The 25,804-nt window shown below is 38.2% G+C and overlaps 1 protein-coding gene across 8 annotated transcripts in view; it reads left to right on the plus strand.

Annotated features, from left to right (window-relative positions):
• The first annotated feature begins 8,580 nt into the window (after positions 1 to 8,580).
• Positions 8,581 to 25,804, plus strand: part of NCK2 (NCK adaptor protein 2) — a 79,649-nt gene continuing 62,425 nt past the window's right edge. For 2 of the 8 annotated variants that reach the window (XM_026666758.2, XM_087967201.1), the window contains exon 1: positions 9,473 to 9,782. The gene's annotated coding sequence lies outside the window, so the exon portion shown is untranslated. Of the gene's footprint in view, positions 8,644 to 9,472; positions 9,963 to 12,923; positions 13,090 to 22,355; positions 22,471 to 25,804 lie in introns of those variants that run through there. The other 6 variants (XM_087967203.1, XM_026666761.2, XM_026666763.2 and 3 more) reach the window with 5 other exon arrangements.

The following is a 25,804-nucleotide window of genomic DNA, read 5'->3' on the forward strand; positions in this document are numbered from 1 at the left end:
TTACCAAAGAAAGGATAACAAAGTATATAAACAATGATCAATACCCATACACTGATATACAATGATTAAGAACATCCAAGCATATGTATGAACTGTACATGGAAAATGTTACCATATGTTCAAGGTGAACAACATACATTGTTGCTGGCACATGCTACAAAACTGAGAAAAGCAAAATTTTTTACAAAAAGGTCAATATATGCATTGATTATAGAAAGACCCTTGATTATGTTGACAATGTCAATCTAACAAACATACTTAAGAAAATTGGAATCCTAGAATATCTCATGATCCAGATGGAATACAGTGAAACAGACTGGCTCAAATTTCTGCAAAGGAATAATACAAGGCTGTATGCTTTCCTCTTATTCATTCAACTTATTTGTTGAATATATTGAGAGAAGCTGTACTAGAGAATGATGAGTGTGGTTTTAAAACTAGAAGAAACATTAATTACTCTTGCTTTATTGACGACATTACTCTCATACCTGAAAATGCAAATAAGCTGCACATTCTAGTAATAAAAGCCAAAGAATAAAATGTAACAATGGGGTTTATTTTAAATATTTAAATTGCCAAGATAACAGTAACAGATAGAGCAACCAGATTTAAAACTGAAAATAAAGATAGTGAAATGATGGATAGTTTCTTATTTTTAGGATCAATTATCATAGGTAAACTAATAGTAAAGACTGGTACTTGATAGAGTAGCAATGAAGACCGTGGAAGATATATTCAATATGTACCTACAAACACCACAAGACAAAGATTTTCTCTGTGATGCTCTGTAGAAGCTTAAGTTGGACTACCATGACTGATGTTGCAGAAGTCTTCCAGAATTACAAGAGTTAGGCAGGAAAGGAACAAATTGGTCATAGAACAATCCATTGATTATATGTCAATATGAATCTATTGAACTAGTTTTCTTGGGAAGTCTATAATATATGTAAGAGTGAAAGGATAACAGCTCCTTACCCAACATGCTAACAAGACCCACTGATCTTGTACTTTCATTATATATTATCAGAAGTGGTTATTTACACCATTAAGGCTTAGGTATAATGAACTCTGTATATGATTACAAACACGTTACCCAAAGAATCAGCAAAACTATTACAATAGAAACATTTTCTATTACAATAATATGAAGTTCAGCTAAAAAGTCATTACACTGCCGCTATAGTTACAGCTAATATATACAGCATGATGACTTTTTAGTTGAACTTTGTACGATTATAATAGAAAAATGTTTTCAAAGAACAATGGTTTCATTTGATAGTTTGTGAGCCATAGAACCTAAACCGCAATAATAGAGTTTCCAGTTGTTTGACAACTGACAACAGATTTTGCTTTTGGAAACAGATGCTCTTTGAAGATGCTCAACATCAACATGTTCAAAATGCACATTTGCAAACCATTTCTTTGATAACAGTAATAATGGTATTATTTTAAAAATTCCCAAATACCATTATTGCTCACCACATTTATCTTTGCAGGGAAGTCACCAGCAGGAAATTTGTTTAGTTTTGGGAAATGAAGAGCAGAAACAATGGAACTCATCGTTACATCTGATGAACTCACTGAAGATTTTGTTTTGATAATTTTTTGTAGTTTTACAATATCAAACGACAGAAGGAGGAAATGTGCTTTCTGGGACTTTGCCTCTTTTTGCCTTATTTGCCTTATTTTGATTACATCTGAGAAAGTGTCTGTCTGTGTGTGTGTGTGTGTGTGTGTGTGTAGAAGGTAGAATAGAGCTGGAAGGGACCTTGGAGGTCTTCTAGTCCAGCCCCCTGCTCAACCTATACAATCTCAGACAAGTGACTGTCCAGTCTTTTCTTAAAAACTTCCAGTGATGGAGCACCCACAATTTCTGAAGGTAAGCTGTTCCACTGTTTGTGTGTGTGTGTGTGTGTGTGTGTGTGTGTGGCAGCAATGCAGACAGATAACCTTGCTTATCACAAACCATTTTTGCTACTCTGAAATATAAACTGGGTATTTCAAGAATAGAAAAAATAAAAGATTTCAATTGAATCCTGGGGAATAAAAATCCATTTGTACCTTTAGCATGAACCTGTGCAGTTTTAAAAACTTGCTGACCCACGTTTTCACAATACACGTGGCATGCGGATTTTTTTTACTACCGGTTCTGTGGGTGTGGCTTGATGGGCGTAGTGTGGCTTGGTGGGCGTGGCAGGGAAAGGATACTGTAAAATCCCCATTTCCACCCCGCTCCAGGGGAAGGATACTGTAAAATTCCCATTAATCTGCTTTCCAGCCCTGTTCTCCTTTCCAGCTCTGTTCTCCTGTTCTCCAACAAAAGAAGATCCAGCCGATCATCTGGGACTCCAATCATCTGGGACTCGGGAGACAGTGAATACATGGAAGCAGGGCCAATCAGAGATGGTATTTGCTGGTTCTCTGAACTACTAAAAATTTCCGCTACCGGTTCTCCAGAATCTGTCAGAACTGGCTGAATACCACCTCTGAAACGAATTCAGAATTACATGCTAACTAAAAACAAAATGTGGTCCTATAACCATACCTGCTCAAGCCCATCCTTGAAAAAAACAGTTGAATGAATCCATTCCTGGGCATGATTAATTCAAGTTCGATTAATTTGAAGGGAGCTACTCTTCTACAGGTTTCAATAATGCTACCCTAGCTACCCACAGAACTTGAATTGGGGGAGGGGGAACTGGAAAAAAGCCATGGTTTTACATTAGTTTTCCCCTAGAAATCTGCGTTTCTCTGTGTTGTAATATATATGAAGCGATTTTTAATTCCACTGTCAGTCAGATGGACTGTGAGACAGGAATCTAGACTGATGAATTGTGGCACTGTTGTTTTAGTTAAAAATAATGACATTGCATATTTCACCGGCTTGTTGATATACAATAAAGCAGAACTGCTGTGTTGCTAAACAAATGAGGTAACCTTCAGTGTTGATTTGTTCAGCATTACTGGAACTTCTAGCCTGTCACCATCAAACAAACTAGAAACCTGCAGTATTTGGCTTGTTAGGAGTCTTTTAAAAACAGGGATGACATTTGGCTTGCTGGCACACCCACGGGCAGGCATTCTCCCATGCTGTAAAAGCAAAATAGCAATGGCCAGTCAAGCATGCACAACTATGCTGCTCATTAACAAGAAGTCAGACAATGTACCAATTTCAGATTACCATGACACATGAATGTAAATTCTTTGCCTATCTGTTAGTGATAAGCAACAGACATTCGTATGGGTCTCCATGGAAAGACAAATTAATATGCAATCAAGGAATTTAAGAATTTTGGGATTGCACACAGGCTCACTTACATTAGCGTTAAACCTATTTTATATAATCTCTCTCTGTGTATATGTACGCATGTAGTGTGTTACTATCCCAATTTTCAGCATATCCCAAAGTCCAACAAAATGGTGTGATAGAAGTTGAAATTTTCTAGAATATGATAAAATATTTTAAAATATTGTGAGGAAAAGAGGTTTCTTTATAGTCATACAAATACTCTAGTGAAAAAAATGCCAAATACTCTACTTCCTTAAAACTCACTTATAACATTTCAGGTCTCAGGTATACAGACAGAGTTTAGGTATTGCAATAAGCCACAGAGTTACATACAAAGATGTCTGCAGAGGTGGGGGCAAAAAATAGAGATGTCAGTTGCACTCACTGACTCATAGCCTCTTACATATAACACATCTAAAAAGGAAGGGGATTTGATTGCACAGACCCTGAAAAACGTGGGTTAGGCCCCAGACATCTCAAAATGTTTCTAATTTAGAATGTGATACAAGGGTAAATACATTATTTGAGTGGCAGACATAATTATATTTGATGTTAATTAAATTAAAACTAAATTATATTTAGTTTTTTGTTTGTTTCGACCACCCATTCCTTTCTGGAGTGTCATGCTGCCATGCCATTCAAAAACCAGGCATTGCCCAAAGCCCGGAAAAAGTTGCCCCCAACTTCCTGCTTATTCCAGCAAAGCAGCCAACTGACAGAACTGTTTGTTTGCATTTGGCTTAGAATGTTATGTCAACATAGCCATTTTGATCTGCTTCATTTAGTATCCAGAACATGATGGTACCTAGCCTATTGTTTATTCAGTCAACCACACTTAAAGAAATGATGATTTTAGCACCATATGTACAGTGCGTTCAAAAAGTATTCAGGTCCCGTTCACTTTTATCAATTTTGTTATACTGCAGCCTGATTCTACGGTTGTTAAAATTCATTTTTCCTCATTAATCTACATTCTCTACCCCTTAATGACGAAGTGAAAACATAATTCTAGAAATGTATGTACATTTATTAAAAAGAAAAACCTGAAATATCACTTTGGCATAAGTATTCAGTCCCTTTGCAACAACACATGAAATTTAGCTATTTCTATTGATTGTTGCTGACATGTTTCTACACCTTGGAATCCACCTGAGGTAAATTAAATTGATTGGACATGATCTGGAAAGGCACATGCCTCTCTATCCCAGTCACACAGCTGACAATGCATATCGTAGCAGAGCAAATGTCATGAAGTCAAAGGAAGTGTCTTCAGAGCTTAGAGACAGGGCTATTGCAAGGCACAGATTTGTGGAAGACTACAGTAAAATTTCTGTTGCACTGAAGGTAACTAAGAGCACAGTGCCCTTCATAATTCTCAAATGGAAGAGGTTTGGCATAACCAGGACTCTTCCAAGAGCTGGTCACCTGATCAAACTGAGCAATTGGGGGATCAGAGCCTTAGGAAAGGTGGTGACCATTGAGTTCACTGATCCCCAAACCCCAAAAACTTCAACCTTAGACTGTCTACTATTGACCTCACCCCTTTCCTAAGAGGTCTGTAGGGGCGTGCATAAGCGCACCAACGTGCCTACCGTCCCTGTCCTATTGTTTCTCTTATTCTTTTATTTTTCTTATATGTACCCATTTCATGTATTCACAACTATGTATACACTTATACTTATTATCTTGTAAACAATTGGCAAATCAAATCAAATAAATAAATAAATAAATAAATAAATAAATAAATAAATAAATAAATAAAATAAAACTAAGCTCCAGAGATCCTGTGTGGAGATGGGACAGAGTTCCAGAACAACTCCAGTTCTTCTCGGAATTCTACTTTAGCCCTCCTCCACAGATCTTGGCTTTATGGCAAAACACATGAAAGCCCACTTGGAGTTTGCAGAAAAGCACCTGAAGGACTGTCAGACTGTGAGGAACAAGATTCTCTGGTCTGGCAAAACCAAGTTTAAATTGTTTGGCCTCAATTCCAAACATTAAGGAAATCAGGCACCATCCATCACCTGCTCAATATCATCCTAACATGGTGGTGGCAGCATTGTGCTGTGTGGATGTTTTTCATCATTACGGAATGGGAGACTGGTCAGAGTTGAAAGAAAGCTGATTGGATCAAAGTATAGGAATAGACTTAAAGAAAACCTGTTCACAGTGCTCAGGACCTCAGACTGGACTGAAGGTTCACTTTCAAACATGACAATGATCCTAAGCAGCCAAGACAACACAGGAGTAGCTTAGGCACAACTCTCTGAATGTCCTAGAGTGGCCCAGCCAGAGCCCTGACTTGAACATCTCTGAAGGGACCTGAAAATGATTGTTTGTACCGAAGGTTGCATCCAAACCGACTTGAGTTTGAAAGGATTTGCAGGGAAGAATGGCAGCAAATCCCCCAATCCAGGTGTTTAAAGCTTATCAAGTCATACCCAAAAAGACTCCAGGCTGTAATTGCTGCCACAGGTGCTTCAACAAAGTACTGAGTGAAAGGTCTGAATACTTATGCCAGTGTGATATTTCACTTTTTTCTTTTAAATAAATTTACAGACATTTCTAAAATTCTGTTTTCACTTTGTCATTATGGGTTGCTGTAGAATCAGGCTGCAGCAAAGGGCTGCAGTGACAAAAGTGAAGGTCTGAAAACTTTCTGAAAACTCTGTATGAGCCCAGTGATTTCTCTCAGAAGCGGACCACTAAGTTCATTGGGTCACAAGGCAGCGCTAGCTGTCCTAGAGAGGGAGCTTTCAAGTCTGCTTGGGCGGTAACTCTTGTATGACACACTATTCACAACACAGAGCTTATTAGATTGATTTGACAATGTTCATCATACTCCTCCAACTAGCAAAAAAATACATTTGCCTTGCAATACATTTAGTCTCACCAACAGTGGAGAATTACATCCCTCTTCTCTAGAATGCTACGCAACCTAAAAGTTCTGGGCATTGCAGTCTCAATTCATTTTGGAACCTTGTAAGTTAATGCTATTCATTTTGGAACCTTGTAAGTTAATGCTATTACAAAAGGTTTGCTGTTTCAAACTAGGGCTTTTCCCCCTCATAAACTAGCTCTCAGATTAGATCCACATTTTGGTCACACTTTTTCCCCTGGGATCACTTGAGCAGTTAATAAGTTAGGAGCCTCTGTGGCGCAGTGGATAGAGTGCAGTACTGCAAGCTACTTCTGGCAGCCATCTGCCTACAATTTGGCAGTTCAAATCCCACCAGGCTCAAGGTTGACTCAGCCTTCCATCCTTCTGAGGTGGGTAAAATGAGGACCCAAATTGTTGGGGGCAAGATGCTAACTCTGTAAACCACTTAGAGAGGGCTGTAAAGCACTATAAAGCGGTATATAAGTCTAAGTGCTATTGCTATATAAATATAATGCACTGATTATAATAAATAATATGTATTGCAGGAGCATCCAAATATTTCCTCGATGTTTATTGGAAACATAAAGATGAGTCTTCTAAAAACATATGCACGGATGTGGCAAACATTTTCCATTCTGAAACGATCCCTCATTCACACTGTTTTTAGTAAATTTCATTGACAACGCAGCAGTCATGTAATAAAAGCAGCTATGTTGTTGTCAGCTACAAGAGGAATCTGATTTAGTGGCAATTGATTAAACAGTTTACATGATTGCCCCACAGAGTGAAAGATATGTCTAAAATTTTTAATTTCTTTTTATTTTACTACCTTACTCTGTAGCAGTAATGTAAATTATATTTGTGGTATATGAGCACCAAAGATTTGGAGTCCTTTAAGTTCTGCTTATTGCAGTGATATACAGTACATTTATTGCTAAGATTGAACTTTGCTGTTTTAGGCAGGCAACCATTTCATTTTCTGAGTGTGGGCAAAACACATCAGTGAATGGAGCTTCAATGACTTAATATCATGCTGATTAATAGGACTGTTTTTAAAAATGTAGATTTATGAAAAATTAAGAGTAACTTGTTTCTTTAATTTCATGCCAGAAACCAAATTCAGGAAATTGCATGGCTGATTTTGTATATAAATTGTTGCCAAATTTGAAACGGCAGTCCAACTATCTGGCTTTCAAGCCAGATAGAAAGCATTTCAGGGCTGCCTGTGGTCCATAGGCTAACCTCCCCACAGGCTATAAATCAAAGTCTGCTTTTGGGGAAACTGTGTCTTAGGTTTATTATCTTATAATTGCATGATTTCAAGAACTACAACAGAGATTTCCACAGAGTTAAACAAAATGTATACTAAGAAGTGCTAAGAAACAGGTATACAAAGAATACTGTGTTACCCTTTGGTATTTATATTTACCTAATTTTCTTTTCAAGTCAGTTGTCTGCTGATTGATATTATAACTTTTAATTGTTATGTTTGTTCTTAGCAAGGTTGTTTCATTTATCTTTTCCACTAAGAGAACAGTGGGTACTCAGTCTCTTGCATAACTTCCACAGATCTTACTGAAAATATAACATACATATAACTGAAACACAAAAGTATTTGTGTTTTAAGAACAGTACATTTCTAACTTAATCTTTTCCAACTATATATCCTTACAAACATTATACAGTAATAAAGAGGGTGAGTACTTTCAATATTATATCCCATTTCTCATAAATTAAGAATATTATCATTGGAACTCAGAGAATCTGGTTAGACAAGTCTGCAACACTGAAAAAAAATCTATCCATATTTATCCATGCTAATCTGTAGAAAGTCCACAGATCAAAGTAGAAGTTATTTCTCAGTGAGGTACTTGGAGCTAGTCAGTTTTTAAGTTATAGTTATTTTATATAATTCTATTATCACATTGCATTTATGATTGATTTTATATCCTTTTAAAAGCTTCTATTAGGAATGCTATCTGTCTGTTTTGTCTGTTTTACTTAACTTGCTGTGTAATGGGCTAAATAGGGAGTATTTGTGGATCTGTGCATTTTTTTTAAAGTAATCCTGCCCACAGGTTATTACCACTGTTGCATCACATTTTTTTCTTTTCCACCCACGGATGGAAATAAATGTTTTCTTTCTCTTTTGAATAACCTCGGGGAGGAAGTAATTCTAGGATGGGAATTACTCCGATCAGCCTATTTAGTGACTGAAAGTCCTTTTCTCTAAGGTGGAAAAATTCATGGGTCTGGGTTGGCTCCTTTCTCTTTTTAGGCGGCAACCTGTTTGACCCTCAGAAAACTTGGAATCGTCTCTAAATCCACCCCGTTTCTCCAGGGAAATAGGAAAAACCGGCCTCCCGCGCCCAACAAGGCAAACACGTTGCTCCCCGCCTCTTTTCCAAATGAACGGAGCATCATTTGAGAGAGCGGAAGCAGGAGCAGGGTTCATAATTATGCCTTGCAGGAGGTGCGGCTTTGGGCTTCCTTAGAGTAAAATATTATATGGATTTGAGGGCATTTTGTAATGCATAATCGCATCGTCAAAACGGAAGAGCTAGGTTGGCAAATCCCAGGTTGGAATCTGATCTGAGCTCCTAAACCTTCCTCGTTAAACACCTTGGAAATTGAACGAGGCCGACAGACCGGCAGGGACGCAGTTAAGAGGAGCCCGCAAAAACCTCGATTGCAGAGCCCTGGGCGTGGGGGGAGAGGAGGAAAGGCACCTCCCGCCCACGAGCCACAACACAGGCGGGTGGTGGCGTCTGACGCGGCGGAGGCGCGAGTCCTGCCTCAGGGAGGGGTGGTCAAGCGTCCAGCGCCGCGCTTGGCCTCGCCATCCCATTCCACGCCGCGTGTCCCGGGGGCGGCAAGCAGAACAGCAGGAAGATCCCTCGCAAACTTGTCCGGTCCTGCAAACGAGAGAGAACGGGGGGAGGGGGGGGAAAGCAAAATCAAGACTCGGCAATTTTCGCGCCTCCAATAATTTTGTATGCGTGGGGTGTGTTTGTGTCCCCCCCCCTCCTCCCCTCAGCATTTCCTGGCCGACCGGATGGAGGAAAGCAGGACTTGGGGAAGGGAAAAAAAAGGTGGTGGGGCAAGAGATCCTCCTCCTCCTCCTCGGGAGAAGGAGCGGGGGATGGGTGGGCGGATTCGTGGGCTTCCCATCTCCGCCTCTCCCCTGCGCGATCCCGGCGGCAGGAAGGGAAGGGGCAGGCGGAGAGGAGGGAGCTGCCTGCCTACTATGCGAAGGGGAGGGGCGGGAGCTCTGCCTGCCGCCGGGTTGCCGAGGCTGAGCCGAGCCGAGCGGCAGCGCGGGGCCTTGGACACGTCGGACCGGGAACGGGCGGGGAAGAGGAGCCCTCAAAGGCGGCGGGGCCAGGCCGGCAGCTCTCCGCGAGCGCGGCCCGCCGCTGGGCAGAGAAAGGCAAGGAAGGCGAGGGGAGAGCCACAAGCCCAGCTTTTGGCCGCCGCCGAGACAAAGAAGCGAAGCCCGCCGCCGAAGGCACCTCGCTCCCTCGCCCCTCTTCTTTCCGCCTCCTCCTCCTCCTGCCCATCCGCGCCCCTCGCTGGGCCGGAGCCCGGAGAGACAGACCGGCAGGCGGGCAGGTAGGAGGAAGGAAGGAGGGCAGCCGCCGAGGGAGGAAGGGAGGGAAGAGCCGCCATAAAACTTGAAGCAGCTGCCGCCTCCCGAGGAGTTGCGGGAAGCGCCTTCCGAGTCCGGCCCAGCGAAACCGTCCGCAGGCCGCCTCCCGTCCCGTCGCCACCGGGCCTAGCTAAGGCACCCGGGTAGGAGGAGACCCCGGGCTCGGCTTCCCCGCCCTTTTCCCTTCGGCTCGGCCGGGGGAAAAGATCTGGGAGGTGGGATGGTCACGCAGGGAGGGATATTGGCAGAAGGGTCGAAGCGCCTAAAAACTAAAGGATTTTTTTGGGGGGGGGGGGGGTAGGGGGATAAAGGAGAGAACTCGTGTTCTTGGCCGGGGTGGGGGTTGTGCAGGGGAAGGGTGTTTCTCTCCCCCCCCTTCCCCACAAGGGAGGGGTTTCGGGTGGGGACCTAAAAGGAAAGAGTGGTGGTGGTGGTGGGGTTGCAGAAAAATCCCTGGGTGGGAGAGAAGAGGCCGGGGGTCTAGGCGCTTTTGAGTGGGTGGGAATTGCGAGAGAGAACCAGGTGGATTGAGAGGAGACCCCCGCGGGGTGGCAAGTAGGTAGGGGCCCACCTCCCTTTCCTCCTAGACCTAGAGGATATGCAGTCCGGGGAAAAGTCCCTCTCTCCCTATCCTCCCGTGGAAAGGATAGAAAGGGGATTGAAATCTAAGAGGGAGACGATGGGCCCCAGAGTAATGCTCTAAGGAGATAGAGGGATGGGATGATGGATAAGCTAGACTGAAAGTCGGGAGTGTTTCTCCAGCCCAGCCCTTTGGAAGTTAAGATGGAGTAGCTGTGGCTCCTGCTGCTCCCTTGGAGTTTTTGTGAACTGCTGTTTTGTGTCAGGGTGGGGAATAGAGAGATATCCTTGCCTGAAGTCGTTTCGTAAAATGCATTGTGTCAAAGGAACTTCCTCTTCACATGCACAGTAATAAATATGACCTACATTTCAGGAATCTCTGGAAAACCATCTAAACTTCTATAGACTACTATTTTCATTAATGTGCAGTTTGCTTGCTGTTTTAATCCCTTGCATATTTCTTGCTGTAAATCAGGTTTGTTGTATAAGAGTTTTAACAGGATTAGGATAATTCTGACCCCTTTTTAATTTAGACTAAGTATGACTATGCATCTTCTAAAAAACCCCCCAAAAGTTGGGATTTTTGTTTTTAGTTATAGCCAGTTTACATCTCTGAACTTTTCCCAGACTTTGATCAGTATATAGAACAGTATAAAATTAATCATATTAATAATGTATTACTAAACTATATACAATGCATCCTTTAATATGAAATGGAAATATGATAGAATCTTCATACTGATTAATATAAATATATAGAATTTATATTATACTATACAATACAATGCTTTAATAAAGCAGCCCAAACCCAAATAAACTTCTACAACAATAGTGTAAAATTAAGTTCTACATTATCCACAATAAAGGAATGATTGACAATGGAACTTCCAAACAAAAGACACTATTTTTATGACTAACTGGAAATCCCTTATAGACTTTTTACATGAAACAGAAAAATGCATTTATTACTTGTGATATTGATGGTTGAAAAAGGTCAAGGTTTTTTTTGTAATCGTAAAGGAAGAAATAACTAACATTGGCTGCTATTTTTGTTTTTTCTTTCTATTTTATTTATTCTGTATTAGTTTGTTACTTTTTATGTTCTCTTTAAAACTTCATAAAATTTGTATAAACAGTGTAAAATTAATAAAGCATTGTATCATTATAGGATACATGTAAACAAGATCAAAATTAAATTTTAGTTATCAGTCATTAGTCAATATAAAATCTAATCCACATTCAATTCATACAGTCATGAAAATTATGCCAATTATGTGCTATAGAACTGTTCTGACAGAAATGAAGAAGTGTAAGTGCTCCAAGTGGCCTGGGAATTATATTAAAGAGGTGGTTATAGTGTGGAACTTAATATAGAGATCTCTATAAAAGATACAGTATAATAAATTACACATAGCAGTCTTGATCTAGAAGAACAGGTATGTTCCTTATATGGGATACTTCTAAATGTTCATACATATCAAACATTGGTTTTGGGAATGTTCTCAAAATCTGCTGGATGATTTTCTGAGATGGATAAATCTGTTATTCTTCTCTTTGAAAAATTTACTTGTTTTTATCCTTAATCTGATGCCTTATTGCCATTTTAACTTATTCAACATAAGGAGAATAAAAAGGTAGAGGAAGAAATATGGAAACATGGCTGTTTCCATCTTCGTTGAAAATTATCATGAAATATATATGGAGACAAATTTGTTAATATTCTTCGAACAATAAATGGCTATTGTTAATTATGCAGTTGGTTGCATCTTTTTCAGCCCATCCTCCAGCTCTAATGTTGGGTCTTGGGACCATTCAGGAACTGTCATATTGCTGTTTATATTATTTTGAGCACCATGTAGTTAGGATAGGAACCTAATTATATATCATGTAAAAGCTACGTTAATGCTGTTATCTGAAATAAATGAATATCAGGCATCCATCCGCTCACTACCTTGAATATAAAAATTACTTAGAATGATCGTGGAATCAAAAGCATGTATATGGAGATTTTAACTCTGCAGAATACTTTTTAGCTGCATGTTGAACAACAATTATTTGATCTATGGAGATCACCCTACTCCAAATTCAGCTTGTTTTTGTGTAGGATGCATTCATTTTCTATCCAGTTCATGATTTTCCAATGTAAATGGCAAAAAGCTGGTATATTCTATAATACTCAGCATATCTATTTGTCTGTAATTACTAGAATCATCTCTGACTCCTTTTTAAAACATAATGGCCATTCCCACAATCACTGAGAGTGCTATCTTGGGGCCCACCAATCTGCATTTGCCTTAATTAACCTTGTATAAATTGTATAACACAGCATGTCAAGTATACTTGTTAGATGTGGAGATTTGATGCATTTGCAACTATCATATATACTTTATTTGGTATGTATTAAAGCTCTTCTGTCCTGGTACATTTTGTAGATAGAAAAAGATATTGTTAAATTCATTTGTGAATATATTTTTAAAGAGATAGTGCTACTACTTTAGACATGAGATATTTGTGTTTCAGTCACTAGATATATTGCTTCAGAAACAGCCGCTATTGCAATTCAGGCTAGAAACTGGGAGATTGTGTGTTCTAATCCTGCTTTAGGCATAAGAAGTTACTAAACCTTCTTCAAACCATCTAGCTGAACATGGCAAGATCAAGGACTGATGGTTACAGACAAATGCACATAACGTGTGTATGGCCAAGTATGTCTTACACACATTTAATACCTTGCACAGGATGCCTGTTTACTTCTGTTTATTTGAAAACAGCTTTAATGCTCTCTAGGGAATCTATCAGTAAAGTTTGTGTTGATTCTTGGTTAAATAACTTGTGCATATTTGTTTTAACACTGGTATGTATCAGTATGTGTTGGTCTATGTACCATATTCAGAAGACAAATGGTGCAACAGATAGGTTTGTCCTGACTTGATGCTTAATAACTGGATAATAATCAGGATCAGGCAATAAGCTTTAGCTATTGTTTTAGTGTTCCTAGTTGATGTTCCCTAAAGTCTTATATGGGTTCATTGTTCTTTGTCATCTTTTAATCAACATTTTCATCACCTGCTTGTTTAGTGATTAATGTTTATTGATAGTTTTACTGTAGAAAGTGAATTCACCACAAATTCTCTGTTCCAGAAGCAAGTATGGTGAATTAGGATATAATGTAGGTTTAGGATTTTTTTTTTTTGTCATTTTCTCTAATCATATGACATGATGCATCCTTAGACTGAAATTAAATAAAAATGTTTAGTATGACAGGAACTCAAGTTCTATATCCTACTAAATAGTTTTATTTCACTAGCTGCATCATGTATAAATGACTAATCAGACTCAGCTATTTTAACTGAATGTTTAAGGATACATTTGGAATTCGGAATGCTTAGGACACAGGTGTCAAACTTGCTGTGTTATGTTGCCATCACATGGCATTTCATGACTTTTTCCCCATCGGCGGAACAGGAGTGGACGTAGCTTCTGCATGACTCATTTGGCCCGTGGGCCACCAATTTGACACTCCTGGCTTAAGATGAGGCACAACTGTAAATTTAGCATGCCGGATTTGTTACTCCATATTGTTTAGGTCAGCTGTATAGGTGCATATGTTAGGATTTAGGCTTCACTAATAACTATAAAATGCTCCTCTGATGTATTTTGTAGTAACTACATTGACTTCTGAAAGATGTTCCATTGTTATTTTATGTGGATGTCAAATAAGTAATTTCATAGTTTTTTCTAACTGGATCCTGAATTCCTATGATTTACTTGTGATGTTTAGTGTTTATTTATTCATTAGTCTTCTATAATTATTATATAGTGTTTCATTATATAATGAACATTTTTTTCTATTTTGAATGAGGTCAATTGTTAATCAATTTATAAGTTCTATAAAAGAAAAAAAATAAGATTTTAAACCTCAAATGTACACTTGTAGAGTCATAGCTGACAGCACACATTAAACTCACCAATTATTTATTAAAATGAAGAGCATCTTTGTTATTTCAGTGCTGCAGTCATGTTTCTTGCATTTTTGTTTCATAATAATTTTGAAAAAAAATATTCCCAGCTTTAGTTTTTCCCCAAGATAAATTGTAGATATCATATTAGTTAAGCTTGCATGTTAGTGAATCAGTTACTTAAAGGTTTCTTTGTATCATAGGGCATTCCCAATAGAGAAGAGTTATTTACAAATTTCTATTAAATACAATTTATCATAATTACATGTATTACATGAATTATGTCACTTGTATCATTTTGCATCACTGCTGTGATATCATTATGCAATTGAGATCACTTACTTGAATCCAGCTATTTGCACAATGTGGTTATTACTCAAATGATACAAATCTATGGAAAATAATGTAATTTATGCAAATGACATCAATTACAATGGAAATTTGGTCTACTGCATACAAAGTCCATTGTAAAAGAAAATCTAGATTTCACTGTTTAAAAAATGCCCTCGTCTACCTGCTGTTTTTTTCCCAGCCAAAAAAAAAAGTGGTTGTACATATACATAATTGCAGGCACAGCTGGGCATATCTTCCAAAGCTTTGTCAGAGATAGGGCTGAATTAACTTGAGAAGAGTCATAATGGATGCTCCCAAATGTTGTGAATGAGTCTTTCAAATATTTTATGCAGCCCTTATATCTAAGTGTAGAACTTCTGTTATATATTATAAAAAGTATAGTTTATTAAGTATAAATGGATGCTTTCAGTGCCAGCGTTATAAGGCATGAAAATCTTTTATGTGGCCTTAATAATTTTACTTCCAGTGTTTTTACAGTTGATAAACTTGAAATATTTTAATGAAAAATAATGTTTATTTCTGATTAATGGGAAGTTAGGCAGGAAATGACCTAGAATTAGGACTGTCGATGTTCCAGCAGGCAGCTGAAGCACATTAATACATTTTGTTCTCTTTGCCACCTACACTTGATTCATTTTGAAGGGTGACAGAAATAAATTATACAGCCAAAGACATCAGATACAGTATAATCAATCCGTATGCCTCCATTCTAAATAATTAAGGAAGTAATGACAGAGTTGAAATGGATTAAAAGATATGCAGGGTTTCTTCCTGCTCAGATTCTTATTTAATTAACAGTTAGAATACAATGGATTGTTTCCAGCAGTATCTTTGCTTTCACTTCTTCACTAATTTCCTCAAACTTACTAAGATGTACTGGAAACCACCTTCTAGGGATTGGGGTATTCTCTAGAATGCTTTCAAATATCACAGAAGGCCAAGTCAGCAATCATACAGAGGCAAGTATTCTCTTAAACTGGAAACTACTTAACAAAGAGGAAGCAAAATAAATGCAAATTTGAAATTTGGAAAGATGTTGTATACGAGGGCTTTTTAAACTTTCATGACCCGCAGTTAGAGAAGGCAGTGAGATTAATTTATATGGCCACTCATCCATGCAAGGAACTCACCGTGTAAAACAGAAATCAAAAATCAACTATATACATCCATTAAAAAGAAAATGGCTCAAAACATTTAAAAATCACCTTATTAACTTGTATAACAACCAGACCCACCCCTGAACTTCCATCAACCTCCTGGCTCCAGTGTCTGGAGTGCTTCCTTTCTTCCACTAGCCTTTCAATCAGGGATGGGATGCAAATATTTTTACAACTGCTTCTGTGGGTGTGGCTAGGTGGGCGTGGTCATATGACTGGGTAGGCGTGGCTTTTCCCCCTCGATCAGCTGTTCTGATGATCAGCTGTTCCGGCAATCAGGCAAAACACGGAGTGCCGGCGGGGCGCAGCTCCTCCCTGCCTCCTGCGCCTCAGGAAAGCCTCCTGGACCGAAGTAGTAAGACAGTGAGGGGAATCCTGGCAGTACTGATTGTTGGAACAGCTAATCATCAGGAGGGGGGAAAAATACTGGTTCGGCTGAACTGGTAGCTCTTTTTTTAATATCGGTTCCAAACGGTAGCATTTTTAACTACTGGTTCACCCGAACCAGTAGAATACCACCACTGCTTTCGATCCCACAGACTGAGTCAAATCAGAACACAATCCCATCACCTGTAAGGGTGCAGTTAAGAACCCTGGAGGAAATAGATTATCTAGATCTGTTTCATTCATGTTTCAAGCCAAGACTTAACGCTGAGAAAGCTTTCGTTGTGCTTGTTGATGACCTTTAGTGAACCAAGATAAATGGTGCATCCATCCTTGTGCTCCTTGATTTCAATACCATTGATCACATACACTTTTGAGTTGGCTCTGCATGCTGGAGATGGGATCATTATTTTTTCAGCAGTTTTCTTCCTTTGTCCAAAGCCAGTTCTACTAAGTGTTGGTTTGGGGTGAGGAAAGGATGGTAGCCATGCCTCAGTATGTCCATATAACACCTTTGCTTTGTTAGATGCACTGAGTCTTAGAACTGCTATTGATCTTAATATAATTGTTGGGAGCTACTCATAGTCTTTGGGAGTGATGCTGCATATAAGTTTTTATTATGCTTTGTTGAATAAATCAGCTAGTGTTTAGACTGGATTTTTTGTTTTTGCATCTATCAAGACCTTCTCAAGGACTTGGGATAGGTAGATGTTTTATGGTATTAGAGGTATAGTGACAAGATGTAAGCTGTTCCAACTAAAGCTGTTTTTTGCAGTTAACTGATGGTGATTTTGTCAATGCCCATAGTGTTTTAAGTGGTGCTTCAGATGTTTGGGGATTGTACCTGCCCGTCTATTACTATTGATACCATGTTTCCCCCAAAATACGACCCTGTCTTATATATTTTTTGCCAACAAAAAAGGCACCAGGTCTTATTTTCAGGGGATGTCATCCACTGACTAACCTCACTTGTGCATATCGCGTCCGGCCTCCTTTTGGCTGTCAGAGGCCTTCAGGAACTACTTCTGCAGCCGGAAAGGCTGAAGGCCTCTTCAGCCAATAACAGAGCTCCGGATCAATCCAGGATTCAGGAAAGCCTTGCCAGCCTTGCCGGCTGCAGAAGAAATGGGCTAGCAAGGCAGGTGTCAGGGTGTGGGAACCTGGCTACAACTGTCCAAAGGTAAGTAGTAGGGCAGCTCTATCCCCCTCCACCCCCACCCTAGCTTTTAATTTTATCCATGCACCCTGGAGTGGGCAGGATCTTAATTAGGACTTATTTTTTGAGGGGTGGTAGGGATTATATTGGACACATGTGTAAAAATCAAGCTAGGACTTTCTTTCAGGATAGGTCGTATTTTCGGGGAAACTATTATTTTTGCTTTCTTTTGCCAAGGTTCTACTGCTGTTTGCAGAACTTTTCTATTCTCCTGTGTCCAGGTATTGCCACATCCACTATCAAGACATTTTTGTCTGTCTTATCAACAATTGTTAAGTCTGATTGTTGTGTGGCAGTTGCTTGTCTGTTCAAATTCAAAGGTCCAGAGCACTTTAGCTTCTTCATTTGCTATGACTTTGTCTGTTTTGTGGTCCCACCAGTTCTTACTTACAAGCAAATAGTATTTCTTGCAGAAATTCCAGTGTTCTGTTGTTGCTACTTTGTCATGCCGATCTTTGTAATCAGTTTGTGCAATCCTCTTGCAGCAGCTAACTAGGTGGTCCACCGTTTATTCAGCTTTTTTGCAGAAACAACATTTACTGTCTGTTGCTCTCTTCTCAATCCTGGCTTTATATGCATTTGTTCTTAAGACTTCTTAGGCAGCCAGAATAAGCTCCTCAGTCTCATTATTCCATTGCTGCATCCAATATGATATTGACTTCCAGGTTAAGTAACTTTAAAATGGATGGTCTCTCACTAAGAGGCAGTTTTTAGCCAATTTTTCCTGTGCTGAGAAGCTTAACAGGATTTTTAAAATAGTTATTATGGATGTGAGAATACTGGTATTTTCCGGAGAATAGTCTAGACCAGAAAGCAAACAAATAAACACAAAATCTTGAAAGAAGTGATGCTTCTGTCTACAGGTAGTCCTTAATTTATGACTGCAATTGGGATCAGAATTTTGGTGTAAGTTTTGATTATTGTAAGTTGAGGCACCTACATGGCTGGACCCAATTTTTACAGTGGTCATTAAGCGTATCATGTAGGTCTAAAACATGTAAATATTAAGCAAAATACACAGCCATCAGTCTGCATTCATTCTCCCAAATCAGCGGGAAATGGGCAAAGACACTGCAAATCACAGTCAAGTGACCATAGGACACGACAAATAATTGTAAATATAAGCTGATGGCCAAGTGCCCAAAATGCAATCATGTAATTGTGTGTGCGTGTTCATGCGCACATGTGTGCAATATTTTGTAATGGCCACAAGAGCTTTACAGGCCATAATGCACCTTTTCCAAGATTGTTGTAACTCTGTATGATAGTTAACTAGTGAAAAGTCAAGGACTCTCTGCTTGGAATAAATTAAATGGATGTGTCCATCTAGTTACCAGAGTGTTTATTTTAAAAGGGGTTTGGACAAATTCATTGGTAGGTAAAGATCTTAGTAGTAGTCCTCTAGTAAGCTGCAAATTTTAAATACCTAATGTCCTGAATGCCCCTGTGTGGCTGCTGGGTGACAAAAATGCTGGATTAGATGGTCTCTTGGCTTGATTTAGCAGGGGTCTTCTCAAGATTTTATGGATAGGTGGCAAAAACATAGGTGACCAGCTCTTTTATTAGTGTAAAGCCTGAATTACTTATTTTGTTCAGATTATGACATTATAACCTACTCTAGACATCAGCGCAAGATAACTTTTTTGACTTTTGTAATGAGGAAATATGCATTATACAGCTATAGTTTAGCGTTATTCCTAAATAGTTTTAATAAGATAGGGAAAATGCTCATTCTTAATAAACACAGGCTTAAATATGTTTAAGGGCTTCATTTGTTGTGTGGATTTTGGAAATGCAATGGAGATGAGAAGACTTTAGGGCCAGTTTGCGATAACTGTTCCAACATTTACACATCTTTCTGTCTAAAGTGCACAGTATCCTTCTAAAGTATTTTGTGTTTCTGAAACTCTATATGTGATGGTCACTCTATAAACCTGTCTTCCATATAGTTCCAAACAGTTTTTCATATTCTTTATTATGTGGTTGAAGTGTTAAAAATAATTTTAGCTGCAAGATTGAGTTGCACAAATAACTGAAATAATATTTCTCCTTCAAGCTAACTATGATTTTTTTTTTTACTGTTTTGGTTTAATACTACTGCAGGAGATGAGTAGATACAGCAGCGTTGAGTTATTAGCTTCTTAGGGTTGGAAATGGAAAGGGGTTATTAGCTTCTTAGGGTTGGAATCTTAAAAGGAAATTTCTTTGCTTTCTAGTTTTAATAATATTGAACTTTATCCCTAAAGGAAGCAATCAAAACATCTTGATATCTAACCTGTATAATTAGCTTTGATGGTGAATTGAAAAAAGAATGCTGAAATATATAATGAGGTAACTATTAATAGGACTAAATCATGCTTAAGATTATAAACACATTCAGATATTTAGCTTTAACAGTCCTGCAATCTTTATATTATTCTAAAATGCAGAATCCAGAAACTACTTGTATAGTCCCCCAATGGAACCATATAGTTCCTTCACCTTTTTTGGAAGTTCTGTTAAGTGTTCCCTATATGGGTTTTTTTGGGTGGTGATGGTGGTGGGGAGCACAAGGCAATTGTGATTAAAACTGAGATTCTCATTTGGATGTGTGTTTTCTCATATTGGCTCAGGATATTTTTACCGGTGGACTTGATTCTTCTGATTTTAACTGATTTTGTTTAATTTTGGAGTAAGATATTTTTCACCTGATGTCCTTCTGATAATGGGAGATGAGGTGCATGGCAATCCTTAATTAGTGTGCCATGGTTCTGGAAAGCCAATTAGATCCAGCTGCCCTACCTAGTTGCTCTCCCTTTTTTCAAGCCAGCAAGACATTTAAACCAAATTTATGGTCCCCAAATTCAAAAGAGTTCTAACTCTGGCAAAATTTAATACCCTTCCAATAACCGCTTGAAGGGAAGAATTTTGATTTCATTCAAACAAAAGGTGAAGGAGTTATTGAAACCTACTTGTGTTTTGTTTTATTGCCCTTATTGCTGCCCAGTTAGAATGAGTAACTATATGGTGGAGCATATCTCCAGTTGCTTCTGCTATCAATTGTATTCAGGCAAAGTATGCATGCTCCAGGAGCCATCAGTTGAATGTTGTCATTTTATGGGACAGCAGAAGCATGCCTTCTCTATTGCAGTCTTTATTTTCTGCAACAGCATCCCCCTGGAGATATATGTCTCCCATTCTCCAGTTCCAGAAGAGGCTTAACATCTGATTCTATTCCAAGGATTGGGATTAAGATATCTGTGGAACCCTTTTTGGTCTTTCTTGTATGGGGAGTTTCGTTTTGAGTTCAGGCAATCATGTTTAATTATGTATTGGACATACCGTAATCCACCTAGAATGGCGTTTGATGGCCTTAACAAATCAAGTTAATCTAAATAAACGTATCTAGTTAGGTGACCAGGCCACCCACTCATTCTAATTACTGTAAATCAAATCAACTGGTGTGATTTTGTTTTCCTAAATATGGCTAAGTTATGGTTTACTACTTTTTGCAAAATCCTTTTTTAATAATATAAATGTTATGATGATTCAGTTTTATTACAGGTTGGTTAATTTGTCTTTTTTCTTTTTGTCAATGACCATAATTGCAAAATGAACAAAATGTGAGTTATGTGCACCAGTTATGCAGTTTCCAATGTGTACCAGTTATGCAGTTTCCTGGACCAGCGGTCCCTACTCACAGTCACTCCTGTCCTAGTCACTTTCTGTCTTGATTATTGCAATGCGCTCTACATGGGGCTACCCTTGAAGAGCATCCGGAAGCTCCAGTTGATGCAAAATGCAGCAGTCTGCATGGTTTTGTGCAGACCCTGGTATGCGTATGTGTCACCTCTCCTGTAGGAGCTCCATTGGTTGCCGATTTGCTTCCGGGTGCAATTCAGGGAGCTGGTTGTCACCTTTAAAGCCCTTCATGGCTTGGGACCGGGTTAATTGAAGGAACGTTTCTTGCTGGTCACATCTATCCAACCCAATAGAGCGGGAAGGCAGAGAATGTTGCGGGTCCAATCCCTGAGGGAGATACACCTGGTGGGACCCAGAAGAAGGGCCTTCTCCGTGGTGGCTTCCTCTCTGGAATATCATTCCCCCAGAGATTAGAATGGCCCCCACTTTAGCACTCTTTTGGAAGGCACTGAAAACCTGGTTTTGCCAGCGGGCCTGGGGAACCCAGAGCAGGATGGGGCCCCTCAAATGGCTAGTGTGATCTGCTGTCATCGGGGTGGGAGTTGGGTGATTTTTATTCCCCCCCCCCCCCAGATTTTGTTCTGTTGTACTTTATTAATTTATTTGATTCTTTTTGTTTTTATTGTTGTTTATTTTTATTTTTTGTTTTAAATATGGTTTTACATTGTGTAGGCTGCTTTGAGTCGCCATGGGCTAATAGGCGGCAATATAAATTAAATAAATAATAAAGTATGCTGAGAAAAGTGACTGAGTTTACTTAAACTGCTGCAGAGGTAACATATGATTGCTATATTGAGGGAATTTCCATTATTGCAGACTGAACCTTTTCAGAATAGTTGAGAAAGTAACCATGTTATGTGAGGATAGGAATTTTCGGAACTTCCCAGAGACAGGAAGAAAGGAGGTGATTTATCTTGCTAGTTCCTGTGGGTTCTCAAAATTGGCATATTTTCTAAGAAAATAGAAGCTGAGGGCTGGTAGTAGAAATAGAAAATGGGTAAATCCTATGGAACAATTGGAAGTTTTTGTCCTGTTGAGTTTTACTAATAAATGTCATGTGCTATATGAGATCATTTTTATAAAGGAAGAACTACCATATTTCCATAAACTCTGAAGAGAAGAGTAGGTATGATGTCTATACTTATTGCTGTTTGTTAGTAAATTTATAACTATTCCAACCTGATTTTTTCCGTAATTTTAGGATAGAAGCCAACATCATCACTATCAGTGCTATTTGAAAATGAACAGAGGTTCTGGTTCTAGTAAACTGAAGTGGATTACAGTTGCTGTGACTTGATTTTCCTGCCTTTTCCATTTTTAGGTAGGCAAACAAGGACTGTAATTTCACCTAAATAAATGCATTGTTTTGATTTTTTTTTAAAAAAAAAAATTTGTGTGTATGTTTATTTTTGCTGCAGTGGTCCAAACCTGGTTATTAGATAGGATAATGTATTATATAGGAACAAAAGTTCTAACTTTACTGGAATGAACAGAAGGCTTGTTATATTATTTAATTTTCATCTGAAATAATGTTGAAAATTGCAAAGGATATTTCTTTTTCTACTTTTGTCAACAGTTGTGCAACTTTGCTTTATTTTTTTCCAAAAAGCACCTGTACTTTAGAAACTACATTTGTTTTATGAACTTAAGTACAGGTTAAATATCACCTTTCAATGTAATATAAATTTCCCCTGGAAGATCTCTCCCTCATTCTTTTCCCTCACTCTCCAATTTTACCTTTTGAAGGAATCCTTCTTAATTACTTGTGAATTTCGGGGAGCAGAGTACAAAAAGCATTTGAAAACTAAAGGCTGGGCAAGTGATGGAAAGGACCACTGAGAGGGCCTTACAGATTAGCAGTTGCTTGGGAGGGCTGCTTTCAGATCTTTTTTGTAAGATTTAATCAGGTTTTCTCGCCACCTCATCCTCAACCCTTTTCTCTTTTCCTTTCTCAAATCTGGTTTATATGCATCTCTCATTCACTCCACTTTACACTAAGATTTTTATGTGTTTTCCTGTATTTATCTTTATGTTTGATGTAGAAAGGAAATAGGGTTAATTATTTTGGTTTGTTTTTTATCATATAGATTTCTAAAACTTATTCTATTGACATTGTTCATTAGTGTGTGAAATGGGTCAAGTTATACAGCGGTTATTTTGTGAAATGGTACATTTTCAGGTAGCTAATAGCAATGGATTTATTATACCTATGCTTTGGTTGAAATGTGATTATGATTTTTCTTGATGAATATGAAGACAAAGCAAAAGAAAATATAAGAAATCAACAGATGGTTACAATCACTGTTTTCTACCACAAGGACACTTAAAGTATAATAAATAACATTTTTTAAAAAAAATTTAAGACTAATTGTGGAATCAGTTCTTATTTGCAAGTATAGTATAACATATATTAAAAGCTAAACAGGTTACATGAGTGTTTCTCAATCTTGGCAACTTTCAGTTATGTAGACTTCAACTCCCAGAATTCCCTAGGCAGTATACCTGGCTGGGGAATTCTAGGGGTTGAAGTCCACACATCGTCAAGCTGTCAAGGTTGAGAAATACTAGCATACATGTGGAAGAAGTTTATTCTATTAAAAAGCAACTTTTATAGGATAAAATCTTATTGCACTTTTGTAAACATGTAATTCTACTCTCTTGGTATGCTTAATATATGTAACTTCCTTCAGCATTAATCAAAATAAACTTTGGCTTTGTTCTTCGGGAACTAAATTGCATATTAATAATTCTTAGATCTAGTCATTCTGCATATACAATAGTGCTGAAAATAGTCCTAGGGAATTACATTTTCTTAGGAATTAACATTTATGTTAATACTGTAAACAAAACCCAATGATTTTTTAGCAAAACACTGATTTGTAGGGTACATATCTCCGTCATTATATAGATTGAAATAGATGTAACAAGCAGCAATTAAACAATCATTCTACTTTGGTTATCCTTACATCATTTACTAGAAAGCTGTTTGAAATAATTCACTGTTTCTGCTCTATAAAAGGGAATATATCAGTTCTGTTTTTAACAGCATATGTCACAATTGTAGTACTACACCTAATGTATTTTATACAGTTACACATTCTGAAACAATTGTTTCAGCCCTAAGATTATATAAAATACTAAAAATTATGGGTCACTTGGCCTGGATAAGTATAAGAACCAACTTAATAATTAAAATTAAGTTTAAAAAATAATTTCTGCATTTACTATACGAAGGTTCTTTACTGATCAACACAAGACACATTTGAATGTGATCCTGTAAAGATTGCATAGTCCTCATTGAACAACCACGCGTTCAGTGAATTTTTGAAGCGTTGATAGTGCTGAATGAGGGGACTTAATGACCATTCCTCATAGTTGAACCATCTCACCATTCCTGGTCACATGAGCACCATTTGCAACCTTTATTGCCAGTTTCCAAAAAGCAAAGCCAAATGGGGAAGCTGTCAGGAGGACTATTGATATGCAACCTAGTTCCACAAAAACAACGTCAAAAGTTCATTTTGATTAAAGCTGAAGAAAAAGTTGTATATACTGTATTAAGTATATCAGGAGAGTAGAATTACATCTGTTTACAGAAGTGCAGTAAGATTTTATCATGTGACTTCTGGAGTTTGCGACTGCACAGGATTCACAAAACAGCAACTGGAATTGCCACAGCTGCCGTTGTAAGTCGGCATTATCACATGGCAGTATGCTTTACAACCTTGTTGCTTAGCAACAGTCCCAATTATTGTTAAGTAAGGACTATTTGTAGTCAATCTCTTTATAGTCCTGTTTCCTTTTGTTTAGATACTGTCAAATGTATGCATTAATTACTAGTTTCTTTTAAAATAATCTTTAGTAGAAAGGATTTCCATTTGATTGTAATTTGATTGTCATTTAACTGATTTGTGTCATGTAGAAAACTATCAAGGAATACTTACCTATCTTGTAAATTAGAAGTTCAAATAAAAATTTCTTTTTTTTTTTTTAGAAAAAACTTTATTAATTTTACCTTTAAAAAAACAACACAACTACAAATTATGTACAACAAAAAGACAAAAAGGCCTTAGCATAAAAATTTCTTAGCTGGTATATCAGGCATAGAGATTTCTCCACTTGGTAAACATTTATTTCTGTATTTTATTTATGAAATCACTTTGAATAGATATGATTTAAATAATATGTAATTGCATGAAATAATCAAAACTATAATAAAACAGCAACAAATAAAATGTATGTTTTAGTATATTAGCTTTTTAACATATTTTTAAACGATGTTACTGTATTTATTTATAGAGATTATCAACTGAAGTTGGCTTTGGATGATTTACATACTATTTTCATGTAACAAATGAATATACTGTTTGTTTATAGGGCCATTTATTGTTCCACAGGTGGCACGCAGAGCCCTCTCTGTGGGCATATGTGCGTTGCCCCAACTCAGCTTAACCACGCATGCATGCGTGCTTCCTGCTGGCCAGCTGGCCTTTGGGTCTCTGCTGCGCATGCATGGGGCACCTGCATGATGGGCGGAGTGCGGGGCGCCACGGGGCCCCACGTGCATGCACAGGGGCCATGTGTTGGGGTGCACCTTGCATTTTGGGTATGTGTGTGTGCTTGGGCACTTGGGGCTCAAAAGGTTCACCATCACT

The sequence above is a fragment of the Notechis scutatus genome, chromosome 5 (genome assembly GCF_049901735.1).
Source record: "Notechis scutatus isolate UNSWTSFEM ecotype Mainland chromosome 5, rNotScu1.2, whole genome shotgun sequence".
In the NCBI taxonomy this organism is placed as follows: Eukaryota; Metazoa; Chordata; class Lepidosauria; order Squamata; family Elapidae; genus Notechis; species Notechis scutatus.